A 19,216-nucleotide genomic window follows, 5' to 3' on the forward strand; every position below is an offset into this window, starting at 1 on the left:
GGAGCAGTCGGGCCTGGAGGCTCCAGACACGGCGGACGCGCGCGCGCGGCTGCTGCAGCAGCTGGAGGGGCTGCGCGCGCGCCGCGGCCGCCTGGAGGACGCGTGGCTGGCGCTGGAGGCGAGCGAGCTGGAGCGCGGCGTGTCGCGCGTCACCGCCTGGATCCTGGGGCCGGCGGAGGCGCGCCTCAACGCGCACGAGGCCAGCGGCGTGGGCGCCGCCGCCGCGCACACCGACCGCCTGCGCCGAGACCACGAGGCGCTGGAGCTGCTGTGCCGGGTGAGTGTGCGAGGGGGGCGTGGCCCCGGCTGGCTCTGGCTCTGGCTAAGTGTGCCGCTGGGCCCTCTCTGTCCACTCGAAAAGCTACCTGCTGCTGTGCACTGCCTGCTGTAAACCCCTCCGGAAGATATCGAGCGAATACCGTGTGACACTGCCTCCGGCCTTTATAGTGGCCTCAGTTCTGTCAGGAAGAGTCTAAAGGTTTCTTCACCCATGGCCTATCAAGCTGAAGTCGCTCACTGATTATTACATCACTGGCCATTAAAATTACTACACCACGAAGATGACGTGCTACAGACGCGAAATTTAACCGACAGGAAGAAGATGCTGTGATATGCAAATGATTAGCTTTCCAGAGCATTCACACAAGGTTGGCGCCGGTGGCGACACCTACAACGTGCTGACATGAGGAAAGTTTCCAACCGATTTTTCATACACAAACAGCAGTTTACCGGCGTTGCCTGGTGAAACGGTGTTGTGATGCCTCGTGTAAGGAGGACAAATGCGTACCATCACGTTTCCGACTTTGATAAAGGTCAGATTGTAGCCTATCGCGATTGTGGTTTAGCGTATCGCGACATTGCTGGTCGCGTTGGTCGAGATCCAATGACTGTTAGCAGAATATGCAATCGGAGGGTAATAGGGAACGCCGTGCTGGATCCCAACGGCCTCGTATCACTAGCAGTCGACATGACAGATATCTTATCCGCATGGCTATGTACGTCTCGATCCCTGAGTCAACAGATGGACACGTTTGCAAGACAACAACCATCTGCACGAACTGTTCATCGAAGTTTGCAGCAGCATGGACTATCACCTCGGAGACCATGGCTGCGGTTACCCTTTACGCTGCATCACAGACAGGAGCGCCTGCGATGGTGTACTCAATGACGAACCTGGGTGCACGAATGGTAAAACGTCATTTTTTCGGATGAATCCAGGTTCTGTTTACAGCATCACGATGGTCGCATCCGTGTTTGGCGACATCGCGGTGAACGCACATTGGAAGCGCGTATTTGTCATCGCCATACTGGCGTATCACCCGGCGTAATGGTATGAGGTGCCATTGGTTACACGTCACGGTCATCTCTTGTTCGCATTGACGGCACTTTGAACAGTGCACGTTACATTTCAGATGTGTTACGACCCGTGGCTCTACCCTTCATTCGATCCCTACGAAACCCTACATTTCAGCAGGATAATGTACGACCGCATGTTGCAGGTCCTGTATGGGCCTTTCTGGATAAAGAAAATGTTCGACTGCTGTCCTGGGCAGCACATATTCCAAATCTCTCACCAATTGAAAACGTCTGGTCAATGGTGGCCGAGCAACTGGCTCGTCACAACATGTCAGTTACTACTCTTGATGAACTGTGATATCGTGTTGAAGCTGCATGAGCAGCTGTACCTGTACACGCCATCCAAGCTCTGTTTGACTCAATGCCCAGGCGTATCAAGGCCGTCATTACGGCCAGAGGAGGTTGTTCTGGGTACTGATTTCTCAGGATCTATGCACCCAAATGGCGTGAAAATGCAATCACATGTCAGTTCTAGTATAATATATTTGTCCAAGGAATTCCCGTTTATCATCTGAATTTCTTCTTGGTGTAGCAATTTTAATGGCCAGTAGTGTAGATCCCGTAAAGCTACCGGATTGCAGGGATGTTATTTTTAGATTTCATCCACTAATCCACGTAATACGACACGCTTTCTAGGTGATTAAGATAGGGTGATTTAGCAAACCAGTTTATAACCTCTCTACTAGTAAACAGAATCATAATGTAATTAATTTTTTGTAACCTGATTGTTAAGTTAGTAGCAGAGCTCACATTTGTTGGTTGTAAATAAGGTTCAGGTTTTATGATACCTTGCAGTTTAGTATCAAATGTCAGTTGCTATGATTTCTAACTCTTAAATTCACACTGTCGAAATCATAGTTCTATCTTTCATACACATGAACCCAGTACCAGCGATAATGTTTCTAGTTATTTGTTATAATCAATGTAAGATACATTCTGCATACATCACTTGTAATATCATTCCATCTCACCCACGTTAATTCACCATGTTATGCACTTTCATGTCTCTACGAGGTGCATTCAAGTTCTAAGGCCTCCGGATTTTTTTCTAATTAACTACTCACCCGAAATCGATGAAACTGGCGTTACTTCTCGACGTAATCGCCCTGCAGAAGTACACAGTTTTCACAACGTTGACGCCATGATTCCACGGCAGCGGCGAAGGCTTCTTTAGGAGTCTGTTTTGACCACTGGAAAATCGCTGAGGCAATAGCAGCACGGCTGGTGAATGTGCGGCCACGGAGAGTGTCTTTCATTGTTGTAAAAAGCCAAAAGTCACTAGGAGCCAGGTCAGGTGAGTAGGGAGCATGAGGAATCACTTCAAAGTTGTTATCACGAAGAAACTGTTGCATAACGTTAGCTCGATGTGCGGGTGCGTTGTCTCGGTGAAACAGCACACGCGCAGCCCTTCCCGGACGTTTTTGTTGCAGTGCAGGAAGGAATTTGTTCTTCAAAACATTTTCGTAGGATGCACCTGTTACCGTAGTGCCCTTTGGAACGCAATGGATAAGGATTACGCCCTCGCTGTCCCAGAACATGGACACCATCATTTTTTCAGCACTGGCGGTTACCCGAAATTTTTTTGGTGGCGGTGAATCTGTGTGCTTCCATTGAGCTGACTGGCGCTTTGTTTCTGGATTGAAAAATGGCATCCACGTCTCATCCATTGTCACAACCGACGAAAAGAAAGTCCCATTCATGCTGTCATTGCGCGTCAACATTGCTCGGCAACATGCCACACGGGCAGCCGTGTGGTCGTCCGTCAGCATTCGTGGCACCCACCTGGATGACACTTTTCGCATTTTCAGGTCGTCATGCAGGGTTGTGTGCACAGAACCCACAGAAATGCCAACTCTGGAGGCGATCTGTTCAACAGTCATTCGGCGATCCCCCAAAACAATTCTCTCCACTTTCTCGATCATGTCGTCAGACCGGCTTGTGCGAGCCCGAGGTTGTTTTGGTTTGTTGTCACACGATGTTCTGCCTTCATTAAACTGTCACACCCACGAACGCACTTTTGACACATCCATAACTCCATCACCACATGTCTCCTTCAACTGCCGATGAATTTCAATTGGTTTCACACCACGCAAATTCAGAAAACGAATGATTGCACGCTGTTCAAGTAAGGAAAACGTCGCCATTTTAAGTATTTAAAACAGTTCTCATTCTCGCCGCTGGCGGTAAAATTCCATCTGCCGTACGGTGCTGCCATCTCTGGGACGTATTGACAATGCACGCGGCCTCATTTTAAAACAATGCGCATGTTTCTATCTCTTTCCAGTCCGGAGAAAAAAAAATCGGAGGCCTTAGAACTTGAATGCACCTCGTAATGCGAGCATACACTTTGCGTCCACACTCCAGCCTCAGACTATACAGGTTCCACACTGTTCCCTCACATAACGTCTTTCGGCTGCACCAGCCGTGCTACAGTCAAAAGAGAACCAGTGATGGAGGAAAGTATACGCCACACATGGCTAAGTTGAGCGGAAATGTGACAGGGTGCCTCAGTGCTCATCAAATCAGGAATGAGTGTGGACACAGGTCTTGTCAGTTTGGAAGATGAACGTTATCAGCATGCTCAACTTGAAGACATACAACAGAAGGTAACATTTGGTCCTGAGAACATTTAAATGAACATCCCGGGTGGTCACAGAAAACACCTCCAAAATATCGCATACCCAGCCACATTTTCCACAGATTCTGGATTAAACTCCTCATTCGGCTGTCGGTGAACTCGATGCCTTGCATAATTCGAAAATACGCACTATCGTCACTCAGTGAACAACACGTCACATCTCAATTCAGCAACTGACCATTCCTTTATTATTTGTACCGTTGGAGACATGTAGCCTTCCACGCTGCTGTAAGCAATGGCGTTTTAAAAATATGTAACTCCAAATCTCCATCGCACGCGGGCTCGGAAACTGCTTCAGATGGTTCTGCTTTCACTGACAGTAACAACTGTTGTAGTCTTTGAAAGCGACTGTCGTGGACAAGGCATGACACTCGGTTCTGATCCTCATCGATGACGATCTGTTTACAACCCCTCTGCTTATTCTACATGGCTATGACTGGTATCCCATCCCTTGTAGCAACTGGACAACCCGCATTGATACATCAACAGATCAGACAGCTTCACCTATGGTATGGGCATGGACACAGCCAAACAAAATAGCCCCGCTCCGCCATCCTATCACGTCCCCATATCGACCCATCTTCCTGTGCCCAATGTATACACTTGACTGGTACATATGCAACACAGAATTGCCATTACTTACGTCGCTACATTGCTTGGTGTCATTTCAATACCATCTACACCGCTCTGATTGAGCTCTTGCTCTTTTAATGGTATGGATAATATAATGTCTGATGAATATATCATAGAGTTGCACGTGCATATAGATTCCATCTTGCAAGTACCACTCTCTCTCATGGCTTGTGCTAAATATGTTGTGTTTCAACGTTTTCTTGTCAGCCAATGAAAACTGAAACTTGTTTATTTAATTCTGAAACTGCTGAGTGCAACTGAACGTACTGTCACTTTGCTTGTCTTTAACGTTTGAACACTGACCTACAGAATTTGTCCTGACAAATACAGCTCAGACTTATTATTTTCATTTATAACCCACAATATACAAGGATAACGCAATCTGACTATTAACTAACACAGAAGAATGGCCCTGAATTGGAAGAAATCCTAACAATAACCCATACACTTCATAACTCACTTACCTCACAGAAAATCTTCATGACACGAACTACAGCAAATACGGCAAGCATACAGCCAGCTAAATAAAAAGATTCTTACTACGGTAGGCTCTAACTACTAAAAGGCATGGGGTTAGCAAAGGACAGATTTTGTTGCAGAGCAAACAATATATTTAGCAGATTTTACCTTAATCATGTGACATCCAGTTCGAAAAATTATATAATCGTCAATAATTCCATTACCTACATTTTACAATCCATGTCCATCCATTATTAAATCTCCATGACGGACACACGTCCAGACCGTCTCGTCACGCTAACACTGCTATCAGTGCTATCTATTAACTTTCAACCTCCATCACTGCCGACCTTTAACTTCCAAGTGCGAGTCCGACCAGCCACAGAGTCTCTTACAGAGGGCGCACAGCGCTGTCAGCGATATTAATGCAGCGGGCTGCCAACATACGAACATATAAACAGGCAAACTTACAATAGCAACAGCAGCATCTAGGAAGTGACTGATTTTGTGAGCGGGCTGCCAACATAGGAACATATAAACAGGCAAACTTACAATAGCAACAGCAGCATCTAGGAAGTGACTGATTTTGTGACACTTCACGAGTTCCTAACCAGTAACTAATTATACAGTTTCATCTGAATGCTTTGTAGCTTAGTTTTTGAATTTTCTGCTTGTCCATTTAATATTTGATAGACACAGCTCTCGTGTTTTCGTTTCTGTCGGCAAGTATGCTTTGGTAGTTTAGGTTTTGAATCTCTGTGTGTTAGTCTAATTTATTACACACACTTCTTGCGTTTCTGTCAGTGTCTACAGTAGAGTCCACAGCGCATGTCGATAGTCGTTTGTCTGTCTGTGTAATATAGTTCCACAGTCACAGTCTTCAGTGTGGATAGCGAATGTGATTGCCGTGTGCGGATGCGAACCAAGTCGGTGACACTTCGCTCGCAGCTCCAAGCTATGTTGGCTTCACAGCTTGAAGCTTGAGGCTGCTGTGGATGGACATCACGGTTGTGGGCCAGCTGCGTGGATCCAACGGACGTGAAGCGCGACTCACGAGTCTGCCAGACCAGTTACTGCTCACATTGAGATTGAACCCTCACCTATGGTTGAGTAGTTGAGTGGGGGGTCGGCTCAGGGCGTGGCAGGCTATGAAACGTAAGACCTGGGGGGCGAAACGTAAGACCTCCTTGATTACTCTGACAAATATATTCCAGGGGCGAGGAAAAATCTCACCCTGCGAGATCCGGGCAGTCACAGAGGTGGGCTTATTGATAGTTGGGAGCTCCAATGTTAGGCACATTATGGAGCCCCTTAGGGACATAGCAGCCAAGGAGGGGAAGAAAGCCAGTGTGCACAATGGATGGAGTCATTCAGCTATTCAGATGTGGAATGGGTCCTTCCAGATGCCATGAAGAGTGTAAGGCGTAACCAATTGCAGGTGGTGGCTCACATCGGTACCAGTGATGTGTATCACTTTGGATCGGAAGAGATTCTCTCTGATTTCGAGAGGCTATCAGAAGTGTTAAAGAGTGCCAGTCTTAGTTAGGAGCTGAAGAGTTTCATGGACCACGACCTTACATCCCGGAAAGTTTACCAGAAGATATAGTGCCAGACTTGTTTGTGAGATGAAAGCAGAGCTCACCATTTGCAGCATAGTCGATAGTAGCAGTAGCGGAAATCTGGTGCAGAGTTGAGTGGAGGGGTCTGAATCAGAGACTCAAACTGATCTGCGACCATGTGGGCCCCAGATTCCTCGACTTGTGTCTCTAGGGTGGTGAGATTTCGGGCTCCTCTAAGTAGGTCAGGAGTCCATTACATAAAAGAGGAGGCTATACGGATAACAGATGCTGTTTGGCGTGGACTGGGCGCTTTTTTTTTAGGTTAGAGGGTCTCTGGGAAACATCAAAAGGGCATCAGTCTCAAAGGGTGCATGGACGAACACAGGAATAGCGGAGATCTAGGAACCATCGGCATAACAGTTGTAAATTGTCGTCGCTGTGTTGGGCAAGCACCAGAACTCGAATTGCTAATAGAAAGCACTGATGCTCAAGTCGTTATAGGCACTGAAAGCTGGCTAAAGCCGGAGACAAGTTCAATCAAAATTTTTGCGAAGGACTTAACGGTTTCCATAAAGAATACGTTAAACACAGTTGGCGGTGGCGTGTTTGTTGCTGTTAGAAGAAGATTATCTTGTAGCGAAATTGAAGTAGATAGTTCCTGTGAGTTAGTATGGGTAGAGGTCATTCCTGGCAACCAGACAATTAGGTCCTTATACCAACCTCCTAACCCAGATGACACAATTGCCCGACTCATACAATTATAGTTGTTGGTGGCTTCAATTTACCCTTGATATATCGGTGAAAATATATGTTTAAATCCGGAGATATGGATAAAACATCACACGACATTGTGCTTCTTTGAAAATTATTTCGAGAAATTAGTTCATGAACGCCGTCGAACGGTAAACGCTTGTGAAAACACACTTGACCTCTTAGCAAACAAATAATCCTGAGATAATAAGGAGCATCAAGACGGATACAGGCATTAATGAACACGGTGTTGTCGTAGCGAGAATCAATACAGTAACTCCGAAATCCTCCAAAAATAAAAGACAAGTATACCTATTCAAAAAAGCAGATAAAAATTCACTTGAGCCTTCCTGAGAGACTATCTCCACTCCTTCCAAATTAACAATACACGTGTGGACCAGATGTGGGTTGAATTCAAAGAAATAGTATCGACAGCGAATGAGAGATTTATATCAAATAAATTAAAAAACGACGGAGCTGATCCGCCAAGGAACACAAAATAGGTCAGAATATTGTCGCAGAAACAACGAAAAAAGCACGCCAAATTTAAACAGACGCAAGATAGGTGATCCTTTACAGAAGCTCCAAATTATCGCGGAATTTAGTGTGAGATGCTTGTAATAGTTTCCACAGCGAAACTTTGTCTCGAAACCTGGCAGAAAATCCAGAGAGATTCTGGTCGTATGTGAAGTATGCCAGCGTCAAAACACAATCAGTGCCTACACTGCGCGATAGCAATGGAAATAGAATCGAAGACAGTGCTGCGAAAGCAGAGTTACTAAACACAGCCTTCCGAAATGCCTTCACAAAAGAAGACGAAGTAAATATTCCAGAATTCGAATCGAGAACAGCTACCAACATGAGTAACGTAGAAGTAAATATCCTCGGAGTAGTGAAGCAGCTCAAATCACTGAATAAAAGCAAGTCTTCTGGTCCAGACTGTACACCAATTAGGTTCCTTTCAGAGTTTGCTGATGCACTAGCTCCAAACTTTACAAGCATATACAACCGCTCACTCGACAAAGACCCATATACAAGACTGGAAAGCAGCACAGGTCGCACCAATATTCAAGAAAGGTAGTAGGTGTAATCCACCACAAGCCCATATCATTAACGTCGATATGCAGCAGGATTTTGGAATATATATTGTGTTCGAATATTATGAATTACCTAGAACAGAACGGTCTATTGGCACACAGCCAACGCGGATTTAGAAAACATCGTTCTCCTGAAACACAAATAGCTCTTTACTTACGCAAAATGTTGAGTGCTACCGACAAGTGATTTCAGATTGATTCCGTATTTCTAGATTTCCAGAAGGCTTTTAACATGGTACCTCACAAGCGGTTTGTAATCAAACTACATGTTTATAGAATATCGTTTCAGTTATGTGAGTGGATTTGTGATTTCCTGATTTCCGAGAGGTCACAGTTCGCAGTAACCGACGGAAAGTCATCGAGTAATGCAATTTCCGGCGTTCTCCAAGGTAGTGTAATAGGTCCTTTGCTGTTCCTTATCTACGAGGGTTGGAACTTTAATAGTGGCAACTATTTATTTACAGCTCGTACAAAATAGATACGTGTTTCAAAGTTTTACTGACCTTCAGAGTAGTCACCAGCATTGTGTATAACCCGTTGCCAGCGATGTGGAAGTCGTAGGATACTCTTAGCAGTGCCAGTTGTGGTGACAGTTCGAGCGGCGCGGTCTATTGCCCGACGAATTTGTAGCAGTTCTGAATCGAATTCCGTGAAGTGTTTCCTTCCATTTTAAATTGATTTGAACTTATTACAGCTTAAGTCAGGAGACTGCAATAGGTGGTATAGCACTTAGCAGCCCCATCAGTCAAACAAATCAGTAACAGCTTGCACTGTACGTGCTTGAGCATTGTCCTGCAAAATGGGCAGGTCCTGCAGAAAGTGTCATTATTCTGTCTCTGTCCTGTTGATTTTGGAAACACAACCTACGACCAGCATAGAGACAGAAGTGATGACACTTTCTGCAGGACCTGACCATCATTTTGCAGGACAATGATCAAACATGTACAGTGAAAGCTGTTACTGATTTGTTTGACTGATGGGGCTGCTAAGTGTTATACTACCTACTGCACTCCCCTGACTTAAGCCCTCTTAAGTTCAACTCAAAGATTCAACTCATAGACTGCGTTTTATTGGCAGAACAGTTAAAAGATGCAACGGATTTACTACAGAGACTGACCACAATACGCCTGTCCATCCTCTTTTGGAGTACTGCACCACAGTGTGAGATCCATACCATACAGGATTAACCGAGTACATCGAGAAAATTCAAAGAAGAGCAGCATGTTTTGTATTATCGAGAAATAGGGGAGAGAGTGTCGTAGACATGACACAGGATTTGGGATGGACGTCATTAAAACAAAACCGTTTCTCGTTGCGGCGGGATATTCTCATGAAATTTGAATCACCAACTTTCTCCTCCGAATGCGAAAACATTTTGTTGACGTCAGCCTACATAGGGAGGAACGATCATCAAAATAAAATAAGGGAAATCAGAGCTCGCACGGAAAGATATACGTGTTCGTTTTTTCCCCGCGCTGTACGAGGGTGGAATAATAGAGAATTATTGTGAAAGTTGTTCGATTAACTCTCTACCAGGCACTTAAATGTGATTTGCAGAGTAGATGTAGATGTAGAAGTAGATGTACAGTTTCAAAATCTTCATTTATCTGCAGCAGGGCGGTTAATAATAATTAATATCTTGACTGACAACTAAGATGTTCGCTCAAGAAACACCAAACGGTGACAACGACATGTAGTGCTGTATAATATTAAAGTTAACACTTTTACGGTATCATTGGACTTGCTTCACTCCCTCTCTCCCTCCCTCCCCCCTCCCTCCCTCTCTCTCTCTCTCTCTCTCTCTCTCTCTCTCTTTCAACCGAGAACGTATTTTTGTTCTCTTTTTACCTTTTTCCCCATTTTTTTGATGCTCTTCTAAGTTCCTACAGCTCATCTACCAGTCCCTAAACTTTTCCAAATCCCCAATAACGGACTTTTTGCACCATAGTTTTGTGCTGTGCGAAGGGCTGGGTGAGCAAAGTATAACGACACCCTTCTAATAGCGTCCGAATAGCATGTTGAGGGACCTCCAATGAAATGCACTTACCTTAGCATTATGTATCGCCCCGCTCACTGGAGGACTGGAGTCCAGTACTTGTAGTTCCAAAAAGCACAATAACACGTTGCGCTCTCTCCACGAGAATAACACTTGCCTTTATTAGGGAAAGGTTTGACCGAGGGGACAATACAACAAATGCAGGTTTTTAAAGGAAACCGCAAATTTGAAGCGTGCCGGATTCTTAAAAAACTATTTCCCCTGTTCCTGACACCAAATCAAACAGAGCCAAATCCTGGTCCTGCCACATGGGTGTTGCATTTTTTTTTTCGCCGCTCGCAGTATCTCCCCAAATGTCAGAATCCTTGTTGCCGCAGCCAGTGGCCGTAAGGCACAGAGACGCGAATGCCAGTTGCCACCACGCCAGACACTTACGCCACAAGTAAGGCAAGCTGACGCCGAGTAATGGCGTCGCAGCACTGCTGTGATGGAATGCCGCCGATGATGCTGCCGTCTATGTGATACAGTATGAAGGGGAATCTGGTAGCGTCTCTGTAGGTCTTGTCGTGACAGAGGAAACAATGACATGGCAAAAATCGTCAGAAGAGATCTCCAATAGCAAGGTGAAAACAGAAAAGATGTTAAGATTTCGTAAGGCAACGAAAACTTATTGAAATACGCCTTGAAATGTGCTGATTCGTTAGACTGCACGAAACTCGTAGGACTGTAAAATTTTCTTAGTGGTAAATAAAAGCGTGGGAGGTCTGGGACTGATTGGTAGAGGGGACTGGAGTCAAAGCTTCCTTATAATCCCGTCACAAGTTCTGCTTTTATAAATCTGGAAAAAGGAGAAGAGGTAGAGAGACAATGAGTTAACAGTGAGGTGATTAGAGTCAAATCAGAAACTAAGACGTGGAAGGATTGGACAACAAATCTGTCGTGGCGTCAAAGCAGAGGAAACGCCAACCCTTTTCTCCAGTATTTGGGGGAGACAACGAAACTCAAATCTGTGTGGCCCAAGAGAATTTAGACTACGTTTCTCCTAAATCTACATCCACAGGGAGACTCTGCAAATCACATTTAAGTGCCTGGCAGAGGGTTCATCGAACCACCTTCACAATTCTCTATCATTCCAATCTCGTATAGCGCGCGGAAAGAATCAACACCTATATCTTTCCGTACGAGCTTTGATTTCCCTCATCTTATCGTCGTTATCGTTCCTCCCTATGTAGGTGGGTGTCAACAAAATATTTTCGCATTCGGAGGAGAAATTTGGTGATTGGAATTTCGTGAGAAGATTCCGTCGCAACGAAAAACTCCTTTCCTTTAATGATTTCCAGCCCAAATCCTGTATCATTTCTGTGACACTCTCTCACATATTTCGCGATAATACAAAACGTGCTGCCTTTCTTTGAACTTTTTCGACGTACTCCGTCAGTCCTACCTGGTAAGGATCCCACACCGCGAGGCAGTATTCTAAAAGAGGACGGACAAGCGTAGTGTAGGCAGTCTCCTTAGTACGTCTGGTACATTTTCTAAGTGTCCTGCAAATAAAACGTAGTCTGTGGTTAGCCTTCCCCACAACATTTTCTATGTGTTCTTTCCAATTTAAGTTGTTCGTAATTGTAATACCTAGGTATTTAGTTGAATTTGTGGCTTTTAGATTTGACTGATTTATCGTGTAGCCGAAGTTTAACGAGTTCCTTTTAGCACTCATGTGGATGACCTCACACTTTTCGTTATTTAGGGTCAACTGCCACTTTTCGCACCATTCGGATATTTTTTCTAAATCGTTTCGCAGTTTGTTTTGATCTTCTGATGACTTTATTAGTCGATAAACGACAGTGTCATCTGCAAACAACCGGAGTCGGCTGCCCAGATTGTCTCCCAAATCGTTTATATAGATAAGGAACCGCGAAAGGCCTATAAAACTACATTGGGCAACGTCTGAAATCACTTTTGTTTTACTCGATTACTTTCCATCAGTTTCTACAAACTGTGACCTCTCTGACGGGAAATCGCAAATCCAGTCACATAACTGAGACGAGATTCCATAAGCACGCAATTTAACTACGAGCCGCTTGTGTGGTACAGTGTCAAAAGCCTTCCGGAAACCCAGAAATACGGAATCGATCTGAAATCCCTTGTCAGTAGCACTCAGCACCTCATGTGAATAAAGAGCTAGTTGTGTTTCACAGGAACGATGTTTTCTAAGCCCATGTTGACTGTGTGCCAACAGACCGTTTCCTTCGAGGTAATTCATAATGTTCGAAGACAATATATCCTGCTGCATATCGACGTTAATTATATGGGCCTGTAATTAAGTGGATTTCTCACTACCTTTCTTGAACATTGATGTGACCTGTGCAACTTTCCAGTCTTTGGGTACGGATCTTTCGTCGAGCGAACGGTTGTATATGATTGTTAAGAATGGAGCTAGTGCATCAGCATACTCCGAAAGGAACCTAATTGGTATACAGTCTGGACCAGAAGACTTGCTTTTATTAAGTGATTTGAGTTGCTTCACTACTCCGCGGATATTTACTTCTACGTTACTCATGTTGGCAGCTGTTCTCGATTCGAATTCTGGAATATTTACTTCGTCTTCTTTTGTGAAGGCATTTCGGAAGGCTGTGTTTAGTAAATCTGCTTTGGCAGCACTGTCTTCTATAGTATCTCCATTGTTGTCGCGCAGAGAAGGCATTGATTGTTTCTTGCCGCTAACATACTTCACATACGACCAGAATCTCTCTGGATTTTCTGCCAGGTTTCGAGACAAAGTTTCGTTGTGGAAACTGTTATAGGTGTCCCGCATTGAACTCCGCGCTAAGTTTCGAGCTTCTATAAAAGATCGCATCTGTTTAAATTTAGCATCAGTGTTCTAACCCCGTTTTGTGTACCGAGGAGGATCAGCTCCGTCGTTTGTTAGTTTATTTGGTATAAACCTCTCAATTGCTGCCGATACTATTTCTTTGAATTTAAGCCACATCTGGTGTACACTTACATTATTAATTTGGAATGATTGTCTCTCAGGAAGTCGTCAAGTGAATTTTTATCTGCTTTTTTGAATAAGTATATTTCTCGCTTATTTTTCGAGGATTTGGGGATTACAATATTCAATCTCGCTACGACAACCCTGTGTTCACTAATCCCTATATCGGTTTTGATGCTGGTTATTAACTCAGGATTATTTGTTGCTAAGGGGTCAAGTGTGTTTTCACAACAGTTTACTATTCGCGTGGGCTCAAAACTAATTGCTCGAAATAATTTTCAGAGAATGCGTTTAGCACAATTTCCGATGATATTTTATGCCTACCTCCGGAATTAAACATGTATTTTCGCCAACATATCGAGGGTAAATTAAAGTCACCAGCAACTAATATCGTATGAGTCGGGTACGTGTTTGAAATCAAACTCAAGTTTTCTTTGAACCTTTCAACAGCTGTATAATCTGTACTGGTAGGTCGGTAAAAGGATCAAATTATTATTTTATTCCGGTTGTCAAAAATGACCTCTGCTCATACTAACTCACAGGAAGTATCTACTTCAATTTCGCGACTGACAACTCTGCCAACGACCTGAACCACTCGATTCATTATATCCTAACGTAAAATGGTAAACCGCATAAACGCTGCTTCTAACGTTTTTTCTTATTTCATCTTGTATAATTTTCGCTGCTGCAGCAATATTCTCGAAAATGTTTTAATCTGTCTTCGTAAATATTGATGTTTTGCAAGAACATTCAATAACCTGCTTGTTTCACTTGTTTACATGTAATACAAATTCTTTTATATGTAGCCCGTCCAATCGACAAAACAGTTATTTGGGGTCTTGCTAACGTGCAAACAGGAGAACTACGGTGCCTTGGAAACTCATTCTTATTCCTTACCCTTTTATTTTCATTTCGTTGACGAACGAGACTGTTTGCATTACTAATGCACTATTTCTTGCCACTGTTTTTCGACCCTGAAGTGTACTCTTGCGCAGTTTTAAGTTTCAGCTTGCTGGTTAAACTCATAGCCACTGGACGCGCTTGTTGCTACAGACGCTTTTTTGCTCTCCGCGATGAGACAAAAGCGGCGGATCTCTGGCGCGAAAGCGACGAGTAGAAACATTTTGAGGAGTGGAAGGAGCATATACAGGCCTATACGAGCACAAATTGATCGTACTTTGAAACTGAACACTGTTACCTGTCCACATTTAATGAGTGTACAAATTCTCAGCAACAGTCTGGTATCTTTCGTGTCATACCCCTTAGTGTTAAAGAACTGGACCGACAGGCCTTTTACAGCCCCCTAGAAACGAATTTCTCTTTTTTTATGTTTCATATCTCTGTTGGCACAAGTAAATTAAGAAATATCCGAATGTAGATATGCAAGAAATGAAGATATCTACAGGACCAGGCAAAGTGGAAGAATGCCTGAAATAAAAAAGAATTCTGTTCTTCCACATCTAATGATGGTGAAGGACAGCAAGTTACCAAATGAATTTTCAGTCACGTTTGGTCTGCAGACAGTAAAAAAGAATCCAAGTAATAAAGGAAGCTACGGCAGGAATAGTTATAACAGAAGTCATAATACAAAATAAAACTAATATATATAGGAACTCATTAAAAAATTTCAATGGTACTCAAGAGAAGAAAACTGAAGAAAAGTAAATGAAAGAATGAAGAGCTATTGGGAAGTGAGAAAGGAAGTGAAGAAGAGACGCAAAGGAATGCTTAGTGCTGTTGAATCTGGTGCCTGGGCGGGGCAAAATTGAGAGAAGACGAAAGCAAAGGTGTTCTCATATACATTGTACAATACTGGCATAACTCTTCGCTGTTTCCATAGTCTTCTCGTAACTTTCGGCACTGTATTCCAGATCAACAAGTCCAATGAAGTTATGGTGTTTACTATAAAAGGCAACTAGAACAATAATGAATTACGAGCGTGTAAAGGTCAATGCTGGGTTCACAAACGCTGTTTCTCCCATTGACATTCAAGATGAATCCCACTAGTTCCCCAACATACTGTGAATCCTAACACAAACGTTCATCTTAAGAGTACAGGACAGAAATGTCAATCGCACATAGCAAAAAGTTTATGGATTACTTGAGACTCGTTCTGTCACTCAGCTGCCTTAAAACGTTAAGCAACTGGTTGATAGTAACAGATAATGGTGCCAGAATCACCCGCCGCCACACTCTGTGAAGTGGCTGCCGGGAAATTGATGTAGATGTATACTGGTTACGTCGTGTTGAAAAAAAATAAAAGAAAGATTGAAGGTCCGGCCAGAAAAAGTAGGCTATAAAAATGTTTATCTGCAAGGTATCCTGCCAAGCGATTAATGAAACAATCACACAATTTCTAATGAAAAATCAGAGAACCATTTGGTTGCCAAGTAAGGTAGTCCATTGAGAAGGTGATAAGATTGGTTTATAGCTTTACTAGCTGAGTACCTGGTATTGCCCGGATATGTATTTACTCCAATCATCTATTAGTCCATCTCTCTTTCCATCTCCTCCTACCCCCCTGTCCGTCCACCTCAACCACCCCGCACTCTCTCTTCATCTCATCCTGCCCTTGCCTCTCTGCATTCGCTCTTCCACCCTCTCTCTGTCCATCCCCTTCTCTCTCTCTCTCTCTCTCTCTCTCTCTCTCTCGCTCTCTCCACCACCTCCCCTATGTGTCCATTTCCCCCTTCCCCTGTCCCTGTCGATCTCGTCCTCAGTCCTTTGTCTGTCTATGTCCTCTTTCCCTCTACATCTACATCTACATCTACATCTATACTCCGCGAGCCACCTTACGGTGTGTGGCGGAGGGTACTTATTGTACCACTATCTGATCCCCCCTTCCCTGTTCCATTCACGAATTGTGCGTGGGAAGAACGACTGCTTGTAAGTCTCCGTATTTGCTCTAATTTCTCGGATCTTTTCGTTGTGATCACTCTCCGTCTCCCCATTTCTCTCACCACGTTAGCAGCCTAACCCCAATAGGGGGTTGCTGGTTTTATTCCGATAGTATTTATTTCCAGGTGAACTAAGGTGTGTTGCAAGTTTGGTTGAAATCGTTCCTCGGTTTAGGAGGCGCTTTTTACCCATGCCTTTGCCCTCATACGTCCACGTCACATACGTGTAAGATATTCGATGTATATTTCTTATGTATCTCTGCCGAATTTCGTTCGCCCTGCAGGTTCGTCTTCATGTAGCTGAATGTGTGTGACGTCCTATCTCTTGAACTATGAGTGGTAGAATATTATTATTTTGCACGTACATCCAGTGGTGCATACGGCCACTGTCTGCGACATGTCTTGCGAACAGAGTTAGTACTAAATAAGTAGTAAATTAAAAGGTCGTGCTACATGTGGCGATTTTACTGCATAAACAGAAAAACTACATTAAGTGATGAACGTTTTTCAAAAAAAAAAAATGGTTCAAATGGCTCTGAGCACTATGGGACTCAACATCTTAGGTCATAAGTCCCCTAGAACTTAGAACTACTTAAATCTAACTAACCTAAGGACATCACACACACCCATGCCCGAGGCAGGATTCGAACCTGCGACCTTAGCAGTCCCGCGGTTCCAGACTGCAGCGCCAGAACCGCACGGCCACCGTGGCCGGCGAACGTTTATCCTTTCATCATTTTGTCGGGGGTGTCGGCAAGAAAAGTCTCGTAAATGTTTCAACACTGTGTGTAAAGTTGGTTGCAAGTGACTAACATCCAAACCTACAGATTTGAGGCAGATCGGTACCAAACGTTGTGTACCGATAGAGTATCAAACAAAACACCGATTTATTTCGTTCTGTCTGCTGTCGTCCAGTAGAAGATGCCTAAACGGCAATTAAAAGTAACGCCAGAACTACGGAGTATAGGTAAAGCGTGTCTGCGGGGCATGACTGCGAAGATCTCTGGACGTGGAGTTGGTAGAGCGTCAGATCGTCGTGCCGAAGGTCGCGAGTTCGAGACGTACTGATTGCGAATTTTTTTTTATAGTTTACGCATGAAATTGTTATATGGGAGAACATTTTCCTGACATGTAAAATGGCATTTCGGAGCTTGTAACAATATTCGTTTGGCAGTCTGCTTCCGCTTCGTTAGCTGAAAGTAGCAACTTATAGAGTAAATTTTTATCAAGAAAAAGTCTGGTAAAGGATTGACATTATGTGTAAAGTTGGTTGCAAATCACTAAGCGCTCTCACGCACAAATACTGGATGGACATTGTCTGGCTTTTTATGAGAAATGAGAGTAGTGAACAATAATACACTACTGGCCATTAAAATTGCTACACCACGAAGATGACGTGCTACAGACGCGAAATTTAACCGACAGGAAGAAGATGCTGTGATATACAAATGATTAGCTTTTCAGAGCATTCACACAAGATTGGCGTCGGTGGCGACACCTACAACGTGCTGACACGAGGAAAGATTCCAACTGATTTCTCATACACAAAAACAGCAGTTGACCGGCGTTGCCTGGTGAAACGTTGTTGTGATGCCTCGTGTAAGGAGGAGAAATGCGTACCATCACGTTTCCGACTTTGATAAAGGTCCGATTGTAGCCTATCGCAATTGCGGTTTATCGTATCGCGACACTGCTGCTCGCGTTGGTCGAGATCCAATGACTGTTAGCAGAATATGGACTCGGTCGGTTCAGGAGGGTAATACGGAACGCCGTGCTGGATCCCAACGGCCTCGTATCACTAGCAGTCAAGATGACAGGCATCTTATCCGCACGGCTGTAACGGATCGTGCAGCCACGTCTCGATCCCTGAGTCAACAGATGGGGACGTTTGCAAGACAACAACCATCTGCACGAACAGTTCGACGACGTTTGCAGCAGCATGGACTATCAGTTCGGAGACCGTGGCTGCGGTTACCCTTTACGCTGCATCACAGACAGGAGCGCCTGCGATGGTGTACTCAACGACGAACCTGGGTGCACGAATGGCAAAATGTCATTTTTTCGGATGAATCCAGGTTCTCTTTACAGCATGATGATGGTCGCATCCATGTTTGGCGACATCACGGTGAACGCACATTGCAAGCGTGTATTCGTCATCGCCATACTGGCGCATCAGCCTGCGTGATGGTACGGGGTGACATTGGTTACACGTCTCTGTCACCTCTTGTTCGCACTGACGGCACTTTGAACAGTGGACGTTACATTCCAGATGTGTTACGACCCGCGGCTCTACCCTTCATTCGATGCCTACTGTACCCTACATTTCAGCAGGATACTGCACGACCGCATGTTGCAGGTCCTGTACGGGCCTTTCTGGATACAGAAAATGTTCGACTGCTGCCCTGACCAGCATATTCTCCAGATCTCTCACCAATTGAAAACGTCTGGTCAATGGTGACCGAGCAACTGGCTCGTCACAATACGCCAGTCACTACTCTCGATGAACTGTGGTATCTTGTTGAAGCTGCATGGGCAGCTGTACCTGTACAGGCCATCCAAGCTCTGTTTGACTCAATGCCCAGGCGTATCAAGGCCGTTATTACGGCCAGAGGTGGTTGTTCTGGGTACTGGTGACCGAGCAACTGGCTCGTCACAATACGCCAGTCACTACTCTCGATGAACTGTGGTATCTTGTTGAAGCTGCATGGGCAGCTGTACCTGTACACGCCATCCAAGCTCTGTTTGACTCAATGCCCAGGCGTATCAAGGCCGTTATCACGGCCAGAGGTGGTTGTTCTGGGTACTGATCTCTCAGGATCTATGCACCCAAATTGCGTGA

At 44.5% G+C, this 19,216-nt stretch overlaps 1 protein-coding gene across 1 annotated transcript in view; it reads left to right on the top strand.

Moving 5' to 3' along the window:
* Positions 1–222: 222 nt before the first annotated feature.
* Positions 223–19,216, top strand: part of LOC126187459 (titin) — a 947,541-nt gene continuing 928,547 nt past the window's right edge. The window contains exon 1 of the mRNA XM_049928552.1: positions 223–277. The gene's annotated coding sequence lies outside the window, so the exon portion shown is untranslated. The remainder of the gene's footprint in view (positions 278–19,216) is intronic.

This window comes from Schistocerca cancellata, chromosome 5 (genome assembly GCF_023864275.1).
Source record: "Schistocerca cancellata isolate TAMUIC-IGC-003103 chromosome 5, iqSchCanc2.1, whole genome shotgun sequence".
In the NCBI taxonomy this organism is placed as follows: domain Eukaryota; kingdom Metazoa; phylum Arthropoda; class Insecta; order Orthoptera; family Acrididae; genus Schistocerca; species Schistocerca cancellata.